This window comes from Lepisosteus platostomus, chromosome 7 (genome assembly GCF_059453375.1).
Source record: "Lepisosteus platostomus isolate fLepPlt1 chromosome 7, fLepPlt1.hap1, whole genome shotgun sequence".
Lineage (NCBI taxonomy): Eukaryota > Metazoa > Chordata > Actinopteri > Semionotiformes > Lepisosteidae > Lepisosteus > Lepisosteus platostomus.
Genome location: NC_142617.1, coordinates 51,885,009 through 51,909,341, shown reverse-complemented (window position 1 = coordinate 51,909,341; position 24,333 = coordinate 51,885,009). Strand labels below are relative to the sequence as shown.

The window sequence follows — 24,333 nt, the reverse complement described above, 5'->3', positions numbered from 1 at the left end:
CGCAAAACAAAGGCTAGCTGTCACTTTAGGGAGCCGGAGTTTTTTTTTTAACCTCCTCCAAAGGTCATTCCTTTATTCTTTAATGCCAAATTCTAATACCCCCTTCAGGCAAGACTGCCTTCACACAAGCGATTCCGCGGCTGCTGAGTGACAGTCGTGACTCTGAAAATAACTTCTGCAGGCCGCGTGGCTCACAGGAGTCGGGTTAGGACCGGCAGGATGGCTCTTATCAGCAAAGCCCCTTTCCAAGAGCAGGGGAGCGGGTAAGGAAGAATAAAAGAACAGAGGGAAATGAAGTGAGCTCCCAACAAGTTAGTTATCAAGCAGCTGAGCACGGGGCTAAGCCCAGAGATCAGAGCTGTCGATGCTGTCTCCTAGCTACCACACAGGCCCCGCGCAGTACAGGCTCATTACTCACTGGTCAAAGCCAATCATGGCCCTGCTTTGAGATCTCTTTTGGCTCAATAAATATTGACATGCGAGCCTGCTTCGGAGGGATCATCCCCAGACGTGCCTTTCCTGGAATTTTTAATTGACAGGTCATTGATTTCGGCAGGCGAGATTTCTTTTCTGACCTTTTTAAAGCATTTGATACAGCACCTCTGATTATCTGGGTATTAAATAATAAGATCGGTGTTTGCCAAGTTCCTTGGGGCATAAATATCATCTTTTGAGCGAGAGAGACACAGGCACAGAGAGGGTGGGAGCGAGACAGATGAATTGCAAATCAAGAAAGGAAGGATAAGCCTGTGTGAAGCCAAGTCTCTGCGTGTTTTTTTTTCCTTTCCAATGAAGATCTAAATTGACTTTCTTTTAATAATTCTCTCATTATCTTCTTGTACCTTACAAACGTCTTTCAAATAAGCCCGCAGCAACCGGCTATTATCATAAACAGCACTGGCGGCAAGATTAAAACAAATTGTATATTTAGTCTGGGGTAATGGGATTAAATTATATTTAATTCATCTCTGGTATTTTAAAAATGAACAAAAAACTTCAGCATGAATGTGTTTTATTTTAATTTCTGAGTCTGGATTTTCAATTGCTAATGCTTTTCTGACACTTTTCCAACTCATCATGATAGGTAATTCTCCTAAATACATATTGAAAACCAATAACAAAGGATAATAACAATACTCTGAATACTTTTGCGCTGCAATCACAGACCCACGTACAGTATTTTTGAGCTTCACATACATCATGAAATCTTAAGGAAGCAGAGAAACAACAAGGAACATTTTAGTGAAAAGACACACAGCTTCTCTGTAGATATATTGGATCAGAAGGTTGACAGACTGGTAGCTGACAAGCAGAACAAGCTATGAAATTAATTATGCCTTTTTATATACTGCTATTATCCAAACAGTTTGAATTGCTGGTGTCTTGCTGGTGATAAACGGCAGAGGTTTCGGGATAATTTGAAGAGACAAATGATTACATCCACATCTGAGATATCCAGAGTGCCAGAAAACAAAAGGGAAATGATGTCATTAAAAGTTACCCTCCACAGCCACATAAATCTCTTTGTTTCACCCCAAGATCACATTTACTGGTAGAGTGTTGATCAGGGAATATTCGACCTCACGTTTGGGAAATATAAAGCATCATCCAGTACCAGGAATTCAGATTAGTGGAGCTAGATCTTGTTAAGTAATTGAACAGAACTACATCAATACCACTTCTGGCAGGCTATTTAATGAACTGTGGTGCACAGTTTTATTTTCCCTTGGAAAGGACACTCCTAAAATATATCCAAAACACAGCAAGTTCTGCCTGTTTCTCAGGATTATACTCATACTGGAGATAAACTAAATGACCGTACATGTCATCGCAGGGCAATCGCTTTTTAAAGACAGGGAAGACAGTGGAGACCACTGTGCATTTTTTCAAAGCTGCACACATTTGTCAGCTAGGAAAAATATAATACAAAAGAAATAATTTGGCTTCTTATGGTACGGAGACAAGACACTGGAAACCCAGCGTGTTGAAGGCGTGTGGGCTGGCTTCACCAGAGTATCACTGCACAACACACTAATTCAGTTTCCTTGAAGAGGCACTTAGCGAGTTTTCATCCAATACCGTGTGCTCTTAGCTGAAGGAGGTCCTAATCTGATTTGGAGCCATGTAGCCAAGGTAACACAGGGGTCCCACGGTTCCTACAGGCCTTGGAAAAGCTCAAGCTGAAGAGGCTTGAGAGATTTGCCAGAATGCTGCACTCAGGAGAGTAGAGCCCTGGCCTACTGGGTGCCTTTAAGGAAATATGATCTTATTTATTTTTGTATTCCAATGCAAAACAACCCTTTCGGTCAGTTTACTGGCGTTCAGGAAGTAGGACAAGCTGAGGAAAAAAGTGTCTGCCACGCAGAATCAAACAAAAAAAACAATAACAGCGGGGTTCTGACCCTGAGTTTCATTTTCTGTCTGCAGGAAGGTCCAGAGCTGGCGGCCTGACCCCCGGCCCTTATACTGACAGGCAGCCTCCAGCCATCTGGGCCTCTCTGTCTCTACAGCAACGGCGCTGCCTTCTCCTCCTTTCCCTCTTGCCTCGCTGCAGTGGCACTAGCTACTGCGCAAACGTCCAGCGTGCCTCCACAAAACCCTCCCGCTCAGGCTGCACCAGTCTCTCCCACAGTCCCACCCCTCTGTCGCTCCGCTCCTGTCTGCTGCAGTGCTGCTGCGGAGTTAAAGCCTGGACAGGCAACCCCAGCTCCCAGGATCAGCTGTCATTTCCACTCGGGTAGAGGGGCTCTCAGGGATGAGTAATGCACTCTTTCTCCTTTTCAAATCCTTTCTTTTTCATGTGCCGCAGCTCTTCTGCTCTACAGCGTGCTACGAGGCCTGTCGAAGTCTCCGGCTGGCTGTGTGAATGACTGTGACACCAGAGGGCTAAGTTGATCTGATGGTGTCTGATGCTTGTAAGTGGCATTATCAAGTGCTTGAAGTTGCTCTGCTGTGCCAAGTGCGACACATGTAAGCTGAAGACAGATCCTTTTAGCACAAGATCCGCGGAGCTTCTGGAAACCCTCGTACTGAAGTAGGGCTGTCAGAGGAATTGCAACCATTTCGCCTCTTTAACACACAGCCTCGTTTTCTTAGAGGAGAAGATCTTCTCCCACCATTTGCTTTTAAACATGGCATCTTCAGCAAGACAGCCTGCATGCTTTGAGTGTGGCTTCTCTCTTAATTCAGTTCATGAAGTAATTCCTCTCCTCTCCACCTGATCTGCTGTGTAACGGCGCTCCTGACTCAGATTGGCTGCCACACTTCACCCAGGTAGAGGCTGCACTTTAATAGTGGATGGTGTGGATTTTTCGGTGGAATTCTGGGGACACTGCTGAAAAATGTGTGTGCAACATTTTTCGACAGACACCATCGCCCATGGTTTTCGTTTTTCGTGGGAGAAGATATTTCAGCAAAGGGGTGCAGGGATGAACACTCACCTCAGGGTATGGAGGCGGAGAGTCACTCTCCTGGCCTGAGGGCTGTGGACCCTGTACTGCTGCCCCTTCCCTGTATCTCACATTGTCAACCCCGCACTCCAGACCCACAGCAGCATGTCTGCCTTCTGCAAAACACAATTTCAGCCTTGAACGCTTGACTTTATGGTGTGCTCTGCTTCTTGATGGCCTCCTGTGGCTGCAATAACATGATTTAGGGTAGGAGGATATATCCATACTCTCCAGCTGCGTGTGGAAGTCAAAACTAGCTCCATCATCATTTATTTGTTTTTCTTTCCCCTTGTTTGGTGATCTCACTGCTGTGAAATAGATACTTACAGCAGGCGTTTACCACAACACCGTAAAGAGCTGTAACAGAGAGCAGCGGCCGAACGGTAATTGCTCTGCAGCAGTGATCTCCGGGACTGGCGAACAGAGGCAGAATAAATGTCCGTAATAAAAACAAAACACAAAGCAGCAGCTTGACCTCTGCTTTAGCTGGGCTGGGAGCCGCAGCAGTGAATGAGGGATCACTAAGCAGGTGAGCTCCAGCTCTGATTGCTGCCTTTCTCGCTGATCTGGCTGTCGAGTTCCGCCGCCGCCGTCGCTGTCCCTCTGGCTTCTCCCCCGCACAGCCTGTCGTCTCGGCGGCGGGGGAGCGAGCAGAAGAAACAGGATGTGGTGGGTTCGGAAAGAACGCCGAGGTGCACGCTCACATCGGCAGCGGCCGCCTTCCGAACGGCGTGCGTCACTGCCGAGTCAATCCGAGATCGACCCTGTGGCCCCAGCAGCGTCTCGGCGGATGAAAGTGACCGCAGGCGGAGAGACACCTGCGGTGCAGATCAGCGTTGTCTGAGAGAAGCCTTCAAGGCCCTTAATGCAGAAAAACACGCTGCGCATGGTTATTAGTCAAGATTGAAGGGAGCTGCTTGGTCCTCCGTCCAAACTGTCGGAAAAGGAACGTCTTTCAGCGGAACAATTCAGACGCAGCACTGATTCGGAATCGCTCCGAGCAATTTCACTTGGAAAATCACACCCCCCCCCAAAAAAAAGAAGTCTGTGATGAGAAACCTGAAAGCTAGCAACTGAGAACACGCGTTTCCATTCCTCTTCTGTCCTCGCAGGGCCCAGCCCCGTCTTCTCTTGCAGTTGTCTGAAAAACAGAACGATGAATTCACACAAAAACCACAAAGTCCCCAGAGGGGCCCAAACTTAAAACTGGCAGTCCTGACCCCGACGCATCTGTCTGGAAAGGGAAAAATTTTTTTTTGCAAGGCTGAATAAATAAATAAGCAGGTTTGACTTTCGGGTTTCTGCTTACCAAGCTGTTTGTGCGTGTCAGAGCCCCAGTGGGGAGTAAAAAATGACATCCATTCACTCCGCCTGTCTCCGGCAGAATGTTAAGTGGACTCCGCAAAGGCAGGAGCCGTTGTGACGGGCCCACGTTCGAGCGCGGCAGTATCACCGCTGACAACAACAAAAAGCATCTCGCCAGAATAACAGGGGAGCTGCACGGCGCAACAGCGTGCAAACAGTAATTAGAATCGAATTCATCTGCATTCCCCCCGGGAGCCGGAGCCTCGTTCGAAAGCCGAGGGGAGGGGGCTGGCGGGGGCCGAGCCGCGGCAGGTGACAGTGACGACACGGGCCTGCCCCAGCTGGGAGCAGCACCGCGATGAGAGGCGACGGCAGGTTTCCCAGTGAAAAACAGCAATACAGCAGCTTTGCAGGGGCTTCACGGATGTCCCTGAGCTTGCAGGTCTGCTTTTTTCCCCACAGACTGGCCTAGCTCTCCAAGATCCGAGAACGAAACCGAGCAGGCCTTCCTGCAGAGTTTGCAGCAGGCTCACTTCTGCTTCGCTCCTGACTCTTCTCTGTGAAGCTAGAAAGCCCACAGAGACTACGTCTTTCAGGTTCAGAGTCTGAGCCAAACAAAGGTTTTGCTCCACAGATGATCCACATCCACTGTTGTTCGAAGGAGCAAACAAGAGCAGTGCTGGAAACAGGATTCCTGATTCCTGGCCTCGAACGCTTATCCGTGTCCCCCAGAATAAATGACTGCAAATCCGCTGAGCTGGGAGAGAGTGCACCTTCTTCCCACTGTATCTGGACTTATCCTGTGCGATGACCCATGGAGCCTGAATGGCGCTGCAAACCAATTGGTTCACATAGCCAGTTCGATAGCTCAGGGGATTGGCTCTCTTGCTTGTGCGCGTATTGTGGGTACAAGGGGCTGGGATTTGATCAAGACGTCGCTGGATCAACATTTAGAGCAGAGGAGAGGACCAGAGAGCAGGCCGTACCGAGCCAGTACAAGCAAGGCAGCAGGCAGTGAGGTCCTTCCACGTACAGAGCAGAAACATCCCTCTCATTCACTATCTGGTTCACTGCAAGGTCAAGGTCTGGCCCTTTAAATGTTTGTTTTAACTTAAAACTCACTGATTATATTCAATAACTGTTCAATTTGGAATTATCGACCATGATGTCACAGCAACAGCCCCTGTACACATGATGAAAGAAGAAGGAATGACAGGTTCCTCCAGACCTGGTGACTGGTGACTGGCACATTGAGGCCTTGCAGCTCTGCTGCCCTGGGTTCAATTCCTGGGATGACATCTGTGTGGACTTTCTATCTTCTCCCTGTCTTCGCATAATATTTCTCCAGGAGCTCTGGTTTCCTACCACCGTCCAAAAACATACTGGCAGGTTCATTGGCTTCTGGTAAAATTGGCCCTGGTGTGGGTGTGTGCGTGTCTGTGTCTGTGTGCCCTGTGATGGGCTGGCATCCCATCCAGGGTGTATCCTGCCTTGTGCCCAATGCTGCCACAATAGAATCTAGCTGCACCTCGACCCTGTATTGAATAAAGCGGTTAGAAAATGGAGAGATGGATGGAATTTGGGTGAAGTGTGAGAGCATGAAGCTCAAGTCCACAACACTTGTCTCAGTGGGGATTTGAACCCACAACCTTCCAGTTAAGAGCCAAGAACCATAACCCTACCAAGAAGCCTACATCATTGCTTGTGGAATGCAGGTCACAGCCATCTAATGACATGTCCCAGACTCAAACCCGCCGCTATTGGACTACCTAGACTTGAGGCAAGTGCCTTCACTGGCTGAGCCCCTCTGGAGTCCTGTCTTGCCAACGTCATTGTACCTAGGAGCCTTTCTGTCTGCAGCCTTCGTCGCGACCTGATGTGGTCGGATTGCTTGCATGTGGTTTATTTATTCCTGTGCCAATCCAGTGAGTCACTGAATCATCCCACAAATAAACAAACAGTAATGGTTTGCCATGTGAGGCATTTGCACAGCGATACCCAAGACAGAAGGAATTATCAGAGGTTGCTCACCATCCGTCAGCTGTGATATTCATTAGCTCAGCTGCAGTCTGCAATCTATGGCAGTGATGTAAGGTTTCAGGGTTTTAATTTGACTACTTAAAAAAACAGAAGGGCAGAGGATGACCGTGGAAAATGTTCCAAGAGTAATTTTTTCTATTAAATTCAACCCCCCTCCTACTTTTTTAACAGTGCTTGGTCTTGACACAGACGTAACGCTACCACAACACATGAACAATCACAAACGAGAGCAGACACAAGCACTTCCGCATCTGGCACCTTAGTGTTTTGAGTCTTACAGGGGTCTTGTCTTTCCAGTGACTAGAAAACTCCCCACTGAGCAGAGCCCAGAGAGCAGTGAGTGTGCACAGAGTTCACTGTGCGCTGCAGGAAACCGCAGCTCAGCTTCTCACTGTGTAACTCACCTCACCGCCAAAACCGCCGCACAGCTTGCTGGCTGGGGCCTGCAGACGAGGTTACACCAGCCTGCTCTGTTTGTTTACGCTGCAGACAACAGACCCAGCCGTTAAAAAAAAAAAGAAAAAAAGAAAATGGGATTTGTGTCAAAAAATAAAAACAGACACTTTTCATGTTTAGAGAGTTGTAATTATAACCCTTGTGTGTGATGGTTTTTCTTCTTAAGTATAAACTCAAGAAGCCGCTAAATGTTCGGGTTTCTGTAGCCACATAGAGGGGAGAAATTAGGCAATGTTCATAACATGGTATTTTTGAAAGTGGTGGCGTAAGTGGTACCTAAGATTACAGCTTTAGAATAAAGACTGTGGTTGCACGCTATGTGCAAGGCTGGTTACAGGAATACAGTGTCTACCTAGGAGTTTATATGATTTTACACTGAACTACATTTAACACAGCTTTGAGTTGGTGCTCGCCATTAAAGACAGCAGGGCTGGAAAATTAAAAAGGCTCGAGACCAGCCAAAGTGAAGGGCCACCTACGTCAAGACAGCCATGGCCGTCTATGGCCAAGGAGGGAAGGGAGAAGCAGCACGTCCCTTCAGAGAGGGGAAAAGAGGACCAAGTGTCTCACGGATCTTCCCGTCCCCCCGTGTGGGCAGGCTGCGGTCACGGCGAGGAGCAGAACCCTACCCCTCCACGTTTCTTTCGTTTTGTGCAGCATATCAGCAGCACAAATCCCTCTGACATTCCAGCAAACCAGCACCCAGTCCAACCCTACTCTAATCGCTAGCAGACTGGCGCGGGGGAGGGCGACGAGAGCGTGCTGCACGGTTAGCTGGTGACTGCCGTCAACTAGGTTGGCAGCGCGGATACCTCAGGGACATCGCTGACAGTCTAACTCTCTGTCTGATGTCATTATACAAATCTTCAATTATGGCTGAACAAAGCAGCCGGCTTCCTGTGCATTGCACTTCACACACACACTTAAAAAAAGAAAAGGAAAAAGGAAAAATTGGCCTGGTTCCTATTTTCCTCATGGAAAGCCTAAATGACATGTTTGAGCTCGGCCGAGGGCTTTTTCATCTCACTCTCCAGTGTAATTTGCAAAGATTAAAGGTTAAGCCTGGGCAATTATCACATTGAGATGCAGCGACGCTCCGGGGTGGCGAGAGGGGAGCGGCGCTCCGTGCCCCACTGGAAACCATTGACCGGGCCCTCGCTTTTATGTGTTCCTTCAGGGACACTTTACAACTCTACCAAGAGTGGAAGTCAATGCCACAATCGGGAGTCTAATCTTCACCGCGACTACCGCCCCCCGCCACCTGACCTGCTCCACGGCAGAGATCAGGACTGTAGGACCACTGAGTGAAACTCATGCCTCCTGCTGGCCTTCTTGAGTGCTTTTCAGTCGTGGATTTTGGTGTCTTTCTTCAAAGGTTCAGTGCTAATGACTATAAAACAATGGATCTCCCCCAACCTGCGTCTTCATACTCACCGGTCATCACAGGACGGGGTTATCTGACCCTATTCGACCGCCCTCTGAGCTCTCTTGTTTCCTCTTTTCATCCTGATGGATGCAATGCAAACCATATCTTGCTGCCAAACACGTTCGTTTTCGAAAGACGAAACTGAAAACACGATGAACAACGGAGCAGGAGCAAGCATCCTGAGATGGCCAGGTTTTTCCCCCTCTTGCGTGAGGTTTATTTTCGTGCGATTCTTCAAAGCAGCCGGGCTAGTTTTAAATGGGCAGCCAGCGTGATTATCATGTCGCCCTGCCGCAATCAGGGAACAGCGAACGGGTTTAGTGGTTCAGGATGTTGTTACCCCCTCCAGGAAGTGTGACACTCCCTCGCAGACATATGGCTTTTTGCACATTACTTCAACCGCAGACTGAACTCTGACAGAATTGCGATCACAGATCATCGTAACAGAAGCATCCGACCTGATACCCATTGTTTGCACAAAGACACACAATACACAGCTGGAATGGCAGCTCTGAGACAACATGGATTTGTGCCGCTTTAATCGAGCAGCCTTGCTGAAGGGAGCCGTGAGGTCAAGCACAGCCAGAGCGTTTCATGGCGCCCGAGTGGTTTCACCAAACAGCAGTCCAAGCTCTGTTTATTGAATTTTTTTGCCTATATTTTGATGGTTTTTTTTCAATTTCACATAAAAAGAAATAACCTCGTAGATTTAGGAACGTGGACTTCTTATGAAGCCTGAAGCATGAATTCAGACACAGGTGCTTCTTCTGCTAAATCAGTGGAAACAAGCTACAAAGTTTAAATGCAATTTGAAGTAACGCCCTTCTAAAAAAAAGCATAAACGTTGCGCTTTATGAGTGTTTCAGAAAAACGTTCACTCCAAACCTATATCTGCATGTATTTGAGATGATGTGACTAGGGCAACAGGAGGAGGTTAAATTGTGAAAAACAACTGTGCTCATTTCACAAGCCTCCGTTCAGGAACCACAGAGTCAGCAGAAGTGGTTGTGCTATGTTCCCCGATAGGCATCTCCAGCCACTTTCATTATAGGGTGTTCTCAGCAAGTCTTACACAACAGCCAGCCTCTTGCCCTCTATCGAAACCCATACCCCTCCTGACAACCCACCGTCTCACTTTCCAGCCTGGGGTTCTACGTCGCAGGGCAGCAGCTGCTGCTCCGTGTAGCTGGTGCACAGCTCCAGTGCTCTCTGCGCAGAGGCTCATGGGAGACTGAAACCAGCGACACAGGCATGTTGTGAAAGCCCATTCCCAAGGGAGCCTTCAAGAAACATCTGCATGGTTTTCTTGGATTAATTAGCTACTGAAAAAATAAAAATGGAGAATAAAGGCAAAATTCACCTCCCCCTGCTCGTAGTTTGTCTTATGTTCTAAACCCCCACACACAGAAGGGTTCACTTAGGGTGTCAGTGACACATCATCTCCTATTGGAATTATGAGCATCTGTTTTACAGATCAAAACAGTGAAAATAGCTACATCAGTTCTAATTCAATACATTTGCTATTCTGTATATTATCTTCTCTCTGATGCTTTGTTTCAGCTTGCTTAGTGCAGAAGGCAGGCTTTCTTCATACAACTCTGCCTCTCGCCTGCCCCGACCTAGACAAATTCAGATTTCAGAATCAGCAGCCCAATAACCATTGACAAATTCAAATAAAAAGAAAAAAAGGGATCTTTAACTCAATCAGGACACAATCGATTTAGCTTTTCTTCACAGTGATTTCATATTCTGGACAGGACAAGGGATTCACACATTTGAAGAAAGGCCAAGTTCGAACCAATGAAACCAACTGGCTACAGGCCATCATACTGTAGCTTCGTTATGAATTTAGCTCAGTAAATTTGAGTACATTTGAGGTCCATGTGCACGTCTTTTGTTTTTAGTTGATCACCTTACTTTGCTCTTTTGTAAGTGATGTGATTCCTCCGATGAAATGTGTGATAATGTTATTCATCAAAGTTGGGTTTTTCCCTGGTTATTTTAATGAACTTGTGTGGGGGTGCTGAGGTCAAAAAGACTAATAGCAGTTTTAAGAAAGGCAGGTCTTGTAGCCTTACAACAAACCTTTTTGTGTATTTCCCAGAGTTTGACCATTTTTTTTTAAATTGCTCTTTTATTTTGGTCATTTCTTTAATCTGTTCTTCTTGTTTTTATGTTTTGTCCAAGAGGTGCTGCACAGAATGAGAACAACAGAGCTTGTTTAAATTCTGTCACAGTGTGTTTCCCTGTTCGCAGACCTCAAGACATTAAAAAAATAGATGGCTTAAAGATGTTTGCTTTAGAGGATCATAAACCAGGAAAAATTAAACAAAGAACCCTAAATATATTTTACAATGACAAAGAGCACTTTTCCACCCTTTCTGTCAGCTGGGCACAAGATGACAAACATCTGGAGAAAGACAGACAGCTGGCTGGGGGTATTTATTTTATCCCACCCACGGAAAACATGCGCAGCTCTGTAGTTACAGTGTGGTTAGTCTCTGACCACAGCCAGGCCTGTGTTCCTGCAGCACTGTGTGTGTGAGGGAGTGCTGGAGAATACTCGTTAAAGGGTTAGTAAAGCCCTCTGTTTTTCCTCATCAAGTTAATTCCTGCACTCTTATGACTTTCTTTACCGTGTCATCATTAAATGCACGTGTAACAGCCGAGGAAAAGTCCAACATGTTTTCCATTTTCTATTCTACAACAAACACCATTTTGAAATGAGTCCTGGCAGAATGATCTTTTTTTCGTCTGTCACACAGCCCAGAGGCTGATTCTGTTCAGGGGTGGATTGACTCCCATCCGCAGCTCTTATCGACTTTCAGGCCTCAAGCGCAGAGCTAGGGTGGAAAGAGAGAGCAGGCCTTATCCTTCCCCAGACTGCCATGACTGCACACTGGACTCCATACTCGTCTTGAACTGCACTGATAGGCAGTGGGGTCAGTCCTTCCAGAAGGTGACAGTCTGCTGACACAAACGGGGCACAAGGGACGCCTCCTCGAGCTGTCGGTGCGGTAACCGATTCACTGTACTCGTGTGCTCTGGAGGGGAGCTGTGACTGTCCCTGGAGCCATGATTTATGAGGTAATCTGTATCTATTCCCCAGGCCAGCACTCCAACAGCCCCTCGCTAATAGGATGATGGAGCTGAGATACGCAGATGCTGGGAAGGCGCTCCAGCTCAGTCTGCTGCCCCACAACCCATCCATCTCCCACTGCTTTTTATTTATTGTAATCAAAGATCAGCCTGAAAGACAAAATATCCCCTTCCCAAAGTCTCACACTTCTCACAGACTCATCTTCCTTCCTACAGTTAGCTCTACCCCTGCCCACCACCATAAGTAATAATTTATTACCTGTATCTCTCAGTTTCCCCCTTTGTTTGCACATACCATTATTGCTTATGCACTTTCAAAGTCTTATAGTCCGATTTTAAAAAGCTCTGTGAAGGCACACACACATCTGGCTCTTTGTGTGTGCCCTTTTGAACAGGTCTTGCAGAAGAGACAGGTGCCCCTGCCTGCATACAACGTGACGGGTCAGACAGGAAAGTGACCAGGCGTTTGCAAGACCTTCTGAGAGATGGCAGGGATAAACCCAGTAAACTGTTCAAATATTACAAGCATGACAGGACATTGGAACAAATGATGAAACTAACAACAGTTTTAATCCTGGGGAGCAGGCATGAGGCATTCTTATTGATCCCTTTTGAGGCTTTAGGCTTTAGTATTTGAGCGTCCCAGCACTCACATCCTCACATATTTCTGGGCTCAGGAGAAAGAGGAGTGGATTCCCAAAACCTTTTTTCAGTTTTCAATTTATTTCTAAATTTAACTCAATTAATTCGAGTGGATAGGCCGTGAAGGAGCAGCAAGAGGTTTATGCCGTGTTGAAAGCAAAGGCAAGGAAAAGAAAGAGACACAACATTTCGGCTGTGGAGCTGTCTTGAGGTGTAGGTGTACAGCAGGCTCCACAGCCCAGATGTTCTCTTTTCTTTTCCTTTCAGCTTGGAATAAACCTTTACCTTATCCTCACTTGATAACAGGGCCATGGCTAGGGAGCAAGGTATGGACTACTCTAAGTGTGGTCCTTCAAGGGGGAGTGGGCCACACACCCCAGAGTGTGGTACAGGACTCTTTATATATCACTCTTCATAAGTGTGATAACACCTTAGAAGTGCTCAGTGGTTTCAGCTAAGCTTATCATTATTCTGCCCTGGTAGCTGAGAAACCAGAGGACTGTGCATCCACTGGGAGCTGAGCAGGTCATTCGAGGTCATAAGAGCGGAGATCCTCCTAGCTCCTCTTCACTCTCTGGCAGGGTGGACACGGGCCCCCGTCACTCGGGAAAACAGCTTCTCCTAGAGCGAAAGTAGGGGAAAAGCAGACCAGTCAAGACACCGGCAGCATGAGGGACACAGGCACTAGCTGTCATCCCTCTGGGAAGCCTGCAGCGAAACAGAATGCACAACATCGGGATGTATCCGCACACGAACACTGATGGCTCAGTGACAGCCAGCAAATAAAATCGCGTGGGCCCTGCTACAAAATCTGTTATATATCAGCAGGAAAAAAAAAATCACTTAAAAATACCTAGTGACCCATTTTTCCTTGATCTCCTCGGCAAACTAAAAAAATCAATTTGCCCAGCAAAAGTAAAGCTAATAGCTGGCAAGATGAATGGATTGCTGACTGAGACTCACAGACAAGGCTGGGTGTGCTGTGCTGCAAGGCACTAAATCAAAAGATTATTGGTTTTATGAGTGAGGCCCCTGTGAAAATAATTGCTAATGTACCAAGAGTAACCACTGGAAATGAAGGTAATGGAGCAATTTATAAATTCTGATTGGAATACATGGAAAACTTCCAGCCCAGCTCTCGACCATTATTTTACTGCTCCCACAGTAAAAATACCCCAAGCAGCACAAATGCTCGAGCTGCCTATTAAAATCGATAACGTCAAACAAACGATTGCTTTGGTTGTTGTTGTTTTGCTTTTCTCCGGCGTTTTTTTTTTTTTAATAGTCTGGGCTGTGAACGCGTTTGCCTTGGAGTCGTAAACGAGGAGGAGAGGACAGACAGTGTCTCCATCGTTGCGTCTGCTTTGTTTGTTTTCCTGGGCCCCGTGTGGCCAGTTCTTGTCGTTGCACCTTTGCCGGGGAAAGCTGTGGGTTGGGGAATGATCTCTTCAGCTCAGCGAGACCACCGCAACTGAGCTGCTGTTCAAAATAACAATCGCAGAGGTTTCAGGGACCATTTTTACAATCCCCATGTAAAGCCATGAGGTGTAGAGTCTTCATTATTGGCTTGTGAAATCGTAAACCCGAGCCCGGTTCTCCTTCAGGGCCACTGCCTTCTGCAAAGGCCGAGCCACTGAGAGAGAAGGCTCTGGACAAAACCACAGGCTGGCCCCACGCTGCATGCTGCGACACACCCCACTGCCTGCATGGGAAAAAGCCTGCTGTTGCATCCATTCCGGGTATCATTAGCTGACTGTATTGCTCAGGGAACCTGGAATGACTCCAACTGCAACACAGCAGGAGTTTTATTTCCAGGCGTGATGTACGCCAGTGATACAGTTCACATCCGCAGCTGGAATTCTCCATTCTGTAAAATGTACTGTGCATCAAGCCCCTGTCCTTTATGGTTTGAATTTGCTCTTGATATCTTCCAGGGCTACACCACCCAGAGTAAAGTGTTTGATTTGCCAACACCTAATATTGTCAGCTTAGTCAGAACGTCTGCTCTTCCTGCGCCACCTTGTATCTGCCCTCTACATCTGAGATAGGTACATTGGTGCATGCAGAGCTCTCTGCCTCTCACCTTCAATAGAAATCCACTTTTAACCCTAAACTATCAGTGAACTGTGAAGCGCTCAGGAGGAGTGTCAAGACTGACACGCTCACAGAGGCCTGAGCTGCTGATGGGGTGCTAAGTGGCGCAGAAGCACAGCCTACCAGAGAGCTTGGCAGTCTTTTGAAGTTCTGCATTGGTTAACCAACTGAATGTACAGGAACATCAATAAGTAAATAAATACATAAATAAATAAGCAAGTTGCATGCAGTCATATAGCTTAAAAAGTAACCATTCCTTCTCCTTCATCTGTGAAGAAATCCCTAGGTCCTTTCTTGTGGGGTTTTTTCCATCAGTTGCAATAATTTCATGTTTGACACACTTATTCAATATTTTAAAACAAGATTTTTTATAGAGTAAACACGTGGAGCCTTCAATATTCTTCAGATGCAAAATCGTTCTTATGTGGTTAATAAAAGCAAAGACTGAATCTGGTTAGAAGCCTCATTTAACTTAGACCACAGTATTCTTGTCTGATCCACCGGTATCAAAGTGGGTGGTCTGATTTGGTTTGAGCTCGTTCTAAAGAGAGGCATAATGACTTAAAAAATATGCTATGCTTTTTTTTCTTTGCATAAAAATTATCTAATATTGAAATCAGATTTACTGTTCCTTAACAGATGACCATATTCAAATTTTGAAGAATGCTACAATACTAAACCAGGGATCAAAACGTAAACTGTCCCCAACCCAACACATTCCGATATCACTTTCTTTTCTGTGTGCTAATGAAACACTATGACTGATTGTGGTCAAATCTTTTTTGTGGTCCAAAGTGTTATGAATAGCAATATGTTTTAAGAGAACAGATGTAGATAAGAGAGATACACTTTCTGTAAAGGATGTAACACAATCAGGGGCAACTGTCAGATTGTTTTAATTGAAACCGCTTCAAACTTTATGCCTATTGGTCTCTGCTTGTTGTCAAGCTGGTCAATTTTACATAGTTGAAAGAGTTGCATTGCAATGGTAAGGCTGGGGTTGCCACTTTAATGGTCAAGATGCCATAACTGAACTGTCCAGTAGGGGATTTTGGTGTGCACACTTTATACTGACTCTGCTGTACTAAAAAGTACTTGGAGCTGAAATGTTCCCCAGATATTCCTGGAAACATCCACAGCTCAGTCAACCAGAAGACCACTTAAAAAATCTCCAGGAGTATCTGAACATCTGTTGCTGGGGTCACCATTCAAGTATCATTCTCTAAAGACCTGGAAAAATGTAATTGTCAATAACACCACATCTGTCACATTGAGAAATTCAGTGCTCAACTGACCAGGGTGCTTGATTAACTGATCTGTAATTTACTGCCATTTCTAATCTTTAGAAACAGGTCACACAGGACTAAATGGATTGGGGCTCTCCAAGACCAGGGCTGGTGGAGGTGTAATCTAGAGCCTCCAATAATATCTGTTTAGGTTTGGGGTTACAGTTAGGATTTTGGTAAGAGTTAGTGTTTGCTTAGGGCCATGTGAGAAGCAGGGGATACTCAAGGAGTCTTTTTGTTAAGTGCATGGAAATGCAGAGGTCTCATCTTGTACCATACATGCTGGTGAGGCCAGCACCAGGTTCTTGGTCTCACAAAGGGCACCGAGAGGGCAGTAGTACAAATGTGTAGTTACACTTGATCAATATTTAACAACTGGCTTTTGTAATTACTGAGCCCTGCATGCTGCTCTGCCTAATTGGTATCTGTTGGATCGATCATAGTCACTACTGCCCTATCCTGTTCTACTGTATTTGATAAAAGTCATACAGGCTAATGATCTTGGGAAATGGCCACTCCTGTAGCCTGTTCTGCTGTGAGCTCATTGAAAACCCCATCCTTCTGCTCTCTCCTGCCTCAGTAGCGAAGAGCTTCTTGGTTCTTTAAGTCACTTCCGAGTGGAAAGGCACAATGTTCCAAGTGACTTCTGTTCACATGTATTTGTAATTTTTTTAATATAAAAAATAAGACAACAGCTGCAGAGTGTGGAAAGCTCAAAGCCACAGTTTAACTGCAACAATTAACCGATAGTTTCTCATGAGACTGCAGGTTTCAATTATGCCTAGAGATGGAAAAAGAAAGGTCAGATGTTAAGATGTGCAGCAACGAGGTCTTTTGATCTCTCACTTTTATCTTGCTTGAGGCCTATTAGAGCTTAAACCATATCTGCAGTGTTCAGTGTGGGCTACTGCTGTGGCGGAGAACACTGACCCCTACTGGTTATGGGAGGGAGGTCCTTTGCAGCCGTGAAAACTACAGTGGTTCTGCCCCTGAAGTCTGCACAACAGTTGAAAAAAACTATTGCTGTTGACCTACCAATCACGCCCTTACATGTTTGTGGCAATACACAGCCTCAATAGCTATCCTCAAAGTGCAAAACTATCACTGAAATAAATCAAAATTGTAATTTAGAGAATCAACCACATTGCAGAAGTATTGTTTTTCTCCCCCAGATGAGTGTTTTGCTACATTTGTATTTTTAAGTATTCCTTCGGAGATGGATTTCAAGCAAAAAAAAGAAGTTAAAAAGTTTCGCTTTGTATTCTGTTTCGGGTCACCTGTGTCGCCCAATCTCCTCGAGACCTTTCTGTAGCAGAGCGAACGGAAGACGCGCCTCAGTGCTTAACCTTTCTTGCACCGCTTGAGTAATGACAAGCCGACACGACACCTCGCCCCATTGTGTGAATCTTCACTCACTGTTTCCACTCCATTTGCATAGCGGTCGTGCAGTTCTGCTCGGTAGCCTGGGCCCCGTCTCTCTTTCTCGCAGGGCTGCGTGGCGCAGGCCGCCTTCAGTCGCGTGTGAACACAGCTCCTGGCCGCGCAGGGCGCTGTGCCCTCCCCCCCTCCAGTCCCCACGCCTCCCGGGGCGAAGCTGTGGTGACAGCGAGCGAGCCACCCACAGCCCGTCTCAGGCAGGAAGCGCCAGTTCCATTCAGAGATATTGCGCTGGCTGTGGCCATGTGACCTTCCATGCGGTTCGCAGCTCCCCACCACATTGTGCAGAGCGCTGAAGAGGTTCTCATGTTCCCGACCCGACAGAAAGAGAGAGAGGGCTACCGCGGGTGCAGACTGCTGGTTCAACACTTTGCTGTCAACATGCACGCACCACACACTCCGATTATAACGTAAGTGCGGTGTGCTGGGTGCTAACTCCTCTCTCTGTAAAAGATGGCTTCTATAAATAAGTACAAAAGTCCTACAGACACACATATGGTTCCACACACTTCAGATAGCAAGATAAGGAACTCACTACTTGTACAGCAACTCAAGCTTCCTGTTTAGCAAATACCTTGACACTTGAAGAGCCACGCAGCAGATAGCAGGCCTGAGGCATGACAGATAAGGACACTAACACACATCAGTGAGCAGCGAGAGGCCCTGTGGAAGGGAGCCTGGACTTTCCTCTCCTGCTCACCTCAGAAGACACAGACACCATTTTCCTGGGTCTACAAGACAGAGTAAAGAAACAAAGAAAATATAAAGTCTTGAAACGTCTATATAGTTCATTGTAGTTTATAGTGTACTGTTGAGTGACTGTTTCAGACAGTCATGAGGACGGCTGATATTTGCACCATTGGCAAATAGCACAAATAGGAATAAGAGCAATCCCAGCCACAGAGGCTGCTCATTTTAATGTGGCAGAGCTCTGAGAATCCTTCGGTGGCGATTTCTTCTCAGATATACGTCAGAAGAGAACCGGCGTGGACTTCGGACATGGTACGAGGAATTTTTCCTCTGTTCACCTAGTGGGTGTGTACTGGTAGTTTAGATTCCAGATGGTTTTCAGGCCTTTTTCATTTGCATTTTGTGCTCTTGCACATTGGAAGCATATTTTGTCAGCTCTGTGCACAATTCCAGCACTTGAACAGGGAAAAAAATATATATTCTGTGAACACACGCTTTCGCATTGGCGTTGTCAGATGATACAGTTCTGAATGGCTGACATTTGCGAGGAAGGAGGAGAAGGAGACAGAATATTCCGTTGCGATGATATTTGCCGAGTCGCTATGACAACATCCAGCCCCATCGGGTAATGTGTGTGAAAGTTTGCGAGGGGGTTCAGAGGTGGGGGGAGAAGGGGGGGGGGGGCAGGAGGAAGTTTTATTACCTAGCATTAAGCCGTCTTTGCAGGCAGGAAAAAAAGAAAAAAAACTAGCAGCCCTTATGTAGTGCAGTCTCACACATTTGTATAAACTGACAACACATGCTCTTCAAAAACAGCTAGGTGAGCTATTTACATCCTGCACATGTAAAAAAGCCACAGTCGCAAGCGACACCACCACTCCGTTTCCAGACAAGGCAGCCAGGATCTATTAAAGTGCTATCATTTCGAAATCTTGGCTTCCTGATTTGCATCAGCTTGCAAGCAGTTGCGAGATGTCAAGAAAAAGACACCGAGGGAAATGTTATTCCAGCTTGTTAGTGTTTGAAGTAAAAAAAAAACACATCTTTAAGCAGTTTGAGGCGCGGAGGCTGAGCTGCTGCAGGAGCTGCTTGTGGTTTTGGTTTGTGGGGTTTCTCGAGATGCGGCAGCTCACTTTCCGAGTCAGCATATATTCCTACTGTTCAGCCCACAACTGTAATTGTGAGATAACACTGGCACGCTTAAAAAAGGCATTGAAACAAGTCACGTGGCTCTGTCTCAACTGTGAGTGATAACAGGAATTTATCTCCTGTTTGTTTTTCTGGTTCCTTTTTTAGTCACTTAGCAGTGTGCAGTACAGAATGTGCATTTTGTACCTTTGTGTCTCACCTCCTCCAACTGTCAGGGATGAACAAGTTCGGTTAGCTGCTTAGAAACCTGCTGTGCTACTAACGACTTTGAAGAAGGGCTTGCACTATGGCACTTTTGTTGTTTAGTTCCGTTTTCCAAGCTTGCTCAATGTATAGAAAAGAGAACATAACACACACACTATTAAATTAATATACTGTATATTTAAAATCGCCATTATTTTGTTCTGAAGAATAGACAATTAGCATTTACTACAGATATATATTTGTTGGTTATTAACTTTTAAAGTCTAAAGAAGGAAGAAAAAACACAGAGAACTGTTTCATGTTGAAGCTCTATAACTACCAATTACATAAAAAATTCAAAGCACTGCCCAGTCATGTATTCAACCTGCATTTAAAGTGGCTGCCTTGAATTCAGAGGGTCTTATTGGATGGAGGAAACTGACCAATGACATCAAAGGGTCATGTGGCACACCCTTCATAGCTGAGCTTGCCAGCCTGTGATTCAAAGTACTGTCACTGAAAGGCTAAAGCTCAGTGATGCTCAGGAACACGAAAGCTGGGTCATCTTGTCAGCACCAGAAGGGATCTGTGCCTGCCAATGTGGAGCTGGCTGTGGATCAGAGGGTATGGTTGGGTCATCATGCAGCAGCCAGATCCAGCAGCAAATGCTGATGCCCTCCTTCAATCCCACACACATACGCCCAGACCCATGAACGTCAGGGCCACCCAAGGGAAGAGCTACTGTACACCCAGTCAAGAACAGGAGCTACGTCGAGTGTCACTGGGCAGAGGAGGATCGACAAGCTCCTGTGAGCCTCTAATTCCTCAAACTCTTTATTTTTCTTTCACATTAAGGGTAGAACTTTGTTATGGTTGTACAACTTTAGATACAGCCCAGAGAAAATGACGCTGATTGTGAATTGATTGCAGATCTCCATCTCAGCAATGTAACATCTAAACATGACAGAATCTGACAGCATTGCTAAACGTTGCTCATCATTCAGTTTTGGTAGCTTTTGTGTTCTGGCATGGTGCACGCCTGACTCTCAATGGCTGATTGGCCTTGTTGGGTTCTGACGTGCAGATGTTGCAGAACCCACCTGTCCTCTCTCACTCATCAAATGAAGAACCTCTCTTGCAGGGGGCATTAGCTGGTGTACCAGTTGTGTACACAGGCAGGTTTAAATACTGCAATGACAGAACTAAGAAGACATGGTTGTTGACCTTGTTTGTCAGACCTGAGATCTAAGGATCTCTTCATCTGAAAAACCTGGAGACTCCCAAGTTTTATTTATATCATTCTGGGGACTACGGGTGAAATCATACATGATTACGCCATGCTTTGATTGCATCTCCAAACATGCTTTCAAACACATGAGAGGGATGTTAAAATAGCATCATAGCTTTCAGCAGTTTGCCTGTACTACAATGAAATTGTTGCAAATTAGAGCCAGGGAACAGATTTGTTTGTTTGGATGGGGGTGGATTATTGCAGGAAGATGGCTGTAGTGGGGGCCGAGGCCTGGAGGGTATCTTCAGGGGTCTCCACTCTGTTTTTTGCTTCGGATGCCACATCTGTCTGCTTCAGCTCCAGTTCCAGGATAATCTCTGTTACTCTGTAATCCCTCATCATCCCTAAGGCTATCACTGTGCTCTGTAACCCGTTAATCCTTTTAATTCCTTGAAGTACTGCTGTCAGCCCGCTGTGAGAAAGATCAGGATCCCTATCGCCAAGACTGAGTGAATTAAACTTGTATCACTCTCTCAATAAGAAAACAAAAGAGGAAGATGAGCCTGTAGCCTGTGATCAATTAAGGTTTGTAAGATGCAGACATGGAGCAGGATGGCCTCCAGAACAGCCTCCTGCTTCCAGTCACCAGTAACAACATTATAATCTGAACAAAACAGGATTAAACACAGTATCATGTTGGTTTTAAATGGAATTGAGTTCATCGACAGTTATTTACACACCAGTCATGCTGAAATGCAGAAAGCATCTTAAGCAAAAAAAAAAGTGAGTAACCATTTGCCGTGGAATACTGCAGTAAAAGACCAGTAAAGCGTAGTCAATCAGAGCTGAAATGAACCGTGATCAATATGATATACGGCTGGCGTTGCCACGGTAACAAGTCATTTACACTCTCACGTTGCACAGCCATCTATGTCTGCAGCCACTCAATCACATCGTCAATACGTTGCTGAAAGTGAAACTCACGTCTTTATTCACAATAAAGTGCTCTAATACCTTAGAACAATGCTGACACCAGGCACTGTGATATGAATTTAAGAAACTCCCATATTAAACAGAATGTAGAGTACTACGTGTTAAAAATGCTCATGTCAGCCTTTTACAAGAAAAAAATGTACGCACGTAATTCCGGTAAGTGACCTCGGTCAAGTGAGGAAATTCCATTTTCCATCTCCCTGCTGACTGCAGGAAACATTCAGGTTTCTCTTTCAGCAAAAGGCAAATTCAAGACTGGGCATCCGACCTCTTGGTGGGCCGGGGTCCATGTGTTTGCACCCCGTCCTCCCTGGGCACCCCCACAACTCTCAGAGCCAGCTTTGGGGTCACGGGCCCTGGTGATCTGCGCGCCCACGCTCTAGCAGGGCTTCTTGATTTAGCAGCGAGTGGGCTGCCTGGCTGACAGCATCCTTTCCGATAACAGATCAATCGGAGCCTGCCGCGGCGCGCTTACCAGGCAGGATGTTTTGAAGAGGGGCAGTTTGCGTTTTCTCTGTTGGCGTGCATGTGGGCAGGGTTCTTCCAAGGAGGTCAGGGTGGAGACAGGGAGCCTCTCGGGGTGCTGAAGACCTGTCTCGACACCCACAGGAAACACCAGTCCTGTGCTGACATCACACACTGAATCCTGTCTCTAAAAGGAAGCACAGGCCTAATTATGGCCTACCATGTTGTATACAGACAAAATACATATTAACAAACCAAGTCTACAGAGAACCATTTATTATGTGGCTTTATTTGATCATTTTCTTTTGCCGAGCCTATTTTCTTTCTTTGCTTACTAGCACTTTCCTGTGTTTTTTTTTGTATTTTCCACCGACACCTCTTCTTTGTTTTTGTTTGTTTTTGTTTTTTTTCAAAATGTCACGGAGGGTAACGTCCGGCCGGCGCTGGTGAAAAAGCACACGTGTCCGAGGAGCCGATACAGTGTTTCCACTCTGCCTCGAAGGACAAGACCGCGCGGCGCTGGGGACGTCACCGCCCCCAGCCAAGCGACACTGTCCGCGGTGCTGATGGCCGACATCCCTTGGAGGCATCCTGGAGAGGAATAGCATTCAGCCTGGCAATCTGCCCCTCCCCCCCCACCCCGCGCCAAACTCTCTGCGTTCCCCGGTGTCAGCCGTGAAATATCGCTCTCGCTCACGGCCGCCACTGATGACTCTTTTTGTCTTTCACATCAAAACGGCGGTAAGGGCCTCCTGTGGGACCCGGCAGCTCATCAGCGGCAGCTTTCCGGGGAGCAGGCCAAGTGGAGTGTGACAAATCTCCATTTACAATCAGAGCAGGAGGCACATGGGTGCAGTGTAAAATTAGAATTCCCAACGCGGCGCTTCCGCTAATTCCATTTCTCGCAAATTAATAAGTGTTTTCTTTCTTTCTTTTGTGTTTTTTTTTCTTTTCCTTGATGAAATGTGTTATCACAAAAAAAAAAACTGTACACTAGTAATGAGGCATTGTTAGGCAATTCCCAAGCCAGTCTATCATTGTTTACGGTAAAAATGCTCAATTATCAGGCTCCAAACTCAACGCTGTTAGCTTCAGGGCATGTAACACTGCATTCTTCTTCCTGGTTATTTTTATTCAGTAGCCACCTGTATTAAAAGGTCCTGTTAAAGGCAGACCATGAGCACCTCCAGCTGTGACTAAGCAGGCCAATAGGGAAGGGGTCCCCATGTAGTGCTCAGCCTTACCTAGGAAAGTCCCAGTTGGGCCCCAGCTCCACATCTGAGTGAGCTCCTGAGCTGTATTCTCTCAGCATAAAGAAGCCAACCTGACCATATCCAAAACTCCTCCCTCACCCACCAAGGCAGCACTGCTGTCCCCCCACAAAGCTCTGAATAAACCTGGCGGTTTCCATACGAGCATGTTGCTGCTCAGTCGCAAAAGTGTGCTTCCTTCTGAAATCTCATGCATGCATGCAGACTGAAAAAAAAACAGAATTAACAGGAAGGCAACTGTTTCTTTCAGGGCCAGAAAGCACTTAGCTTATTCATGGTGGGTGAAATAAAATGATCGAAATTTAATGTTATACAGCTCCACCGCTATTGATGCCAGAGGAATTGAGCTGCATTGTCAGAGTCTCACAGATACAAGCGAGATTAGCAGCCCTTTGTGAGATGAAAACATCAGAGATCAATAGGACACAGGGGGGAATCAATAACCAGCACTGTGCTTTTGTGGCTTCCATTCTGCTGCATGATATCGCAGTTTTATAGCTACCCAGTGTTGTTAGTGTACCATTAACTGCCATCATAAAACATGCATTACCAAGCTGTCAGCGGTGTGATGTGTTAATGTGGGCTGCTAATGAATATGAATGTTCTCTTCATAAATGTAGCTCTGTTTCATTAAATTCTTTTATACCTCACTGATCCCGGAAAGGTTACTCAGAATTAAACGTAAATCAGAGATTTACTGGGACAAAACGTACTGCTGTAGAGTTATAATGAAATTTTAACAGGTTTATACAGAACGCAGTTTACAACCTATATATGTGCACTGTTCAAGCATATAAAATGCATGGAAAATATTGATAAAATAACCTTCGTTAAATCCAGGGGATGTTGCTAATAATGTCTAATAATGTCTATTTATCTTTAGAATTACTTTAATAAATAAATGCCGATTAAGCATATTAGCCTTTATCGGTGATTCATTAAAAAAGGTTCAAATGTATTGATTTTCTGCAACAGTTTGATTTTGAACAAAAACTAATCGAATTTTAACGATTTATAGCTATGATACCCTAGGGATTCGCTACAGGTTTACTTCCATAAGATGCACCGTTACGTTCAGACAAGAGACTAACAAATATCGAAAGCCATTTAAAAGTTT

At 45.9% G+C, this 24,333-nt stretch overlaps 2 long non-coding RNA genes across 4 annotated transcripts; one reads left to right on the top strand and one right to left on the bottom strand.

Moving 5' to 3' along the window:
* Positions 1-995: 995 nt before the first annotated feature.
* On the bottom strand, positions 996-17,339 carry LOC148659174 (uncharacterized). 3 transcript variants are annotated; one of them, XR_015940340.1, is made up of 3 exons: positions 17,214-17,339; positions 9,804-13,038; positions 996-4,590 (listed from the first exon to the last, which is right to left on the bottom strand). It is a non-coding gene; the product is annotated as an uncharacterized LOC148659174 (long non-coding RNA). The 3 variants fall into 3 exon arrangements; XR_015940341.1 differs by having other exon boundaries at positions 9,804-13,125; positions 17,214-17,267; XR_015940342.1 differs by lacking the exons at positions 9,804-13,038; positions 17,214-17,339 and adding an exon at positions 4,759-5,365.
* Positions 17,340-17,640: 301 nt separating this feature from the next.
* LOC148659173 (uncharacterized) lies at positions 17,641-24,133 on the top strand. Its single transcript, XR_015940343.1, has 2 exons — positions 17,641-18,236; positions 20,944-24,133. It is a non-coding gene; the product is annotated as an uncharacterized LOC148659173 (long non-coding RNA).
* Positions 24,134-24,333: the final 200 nt, after the last annotated feature.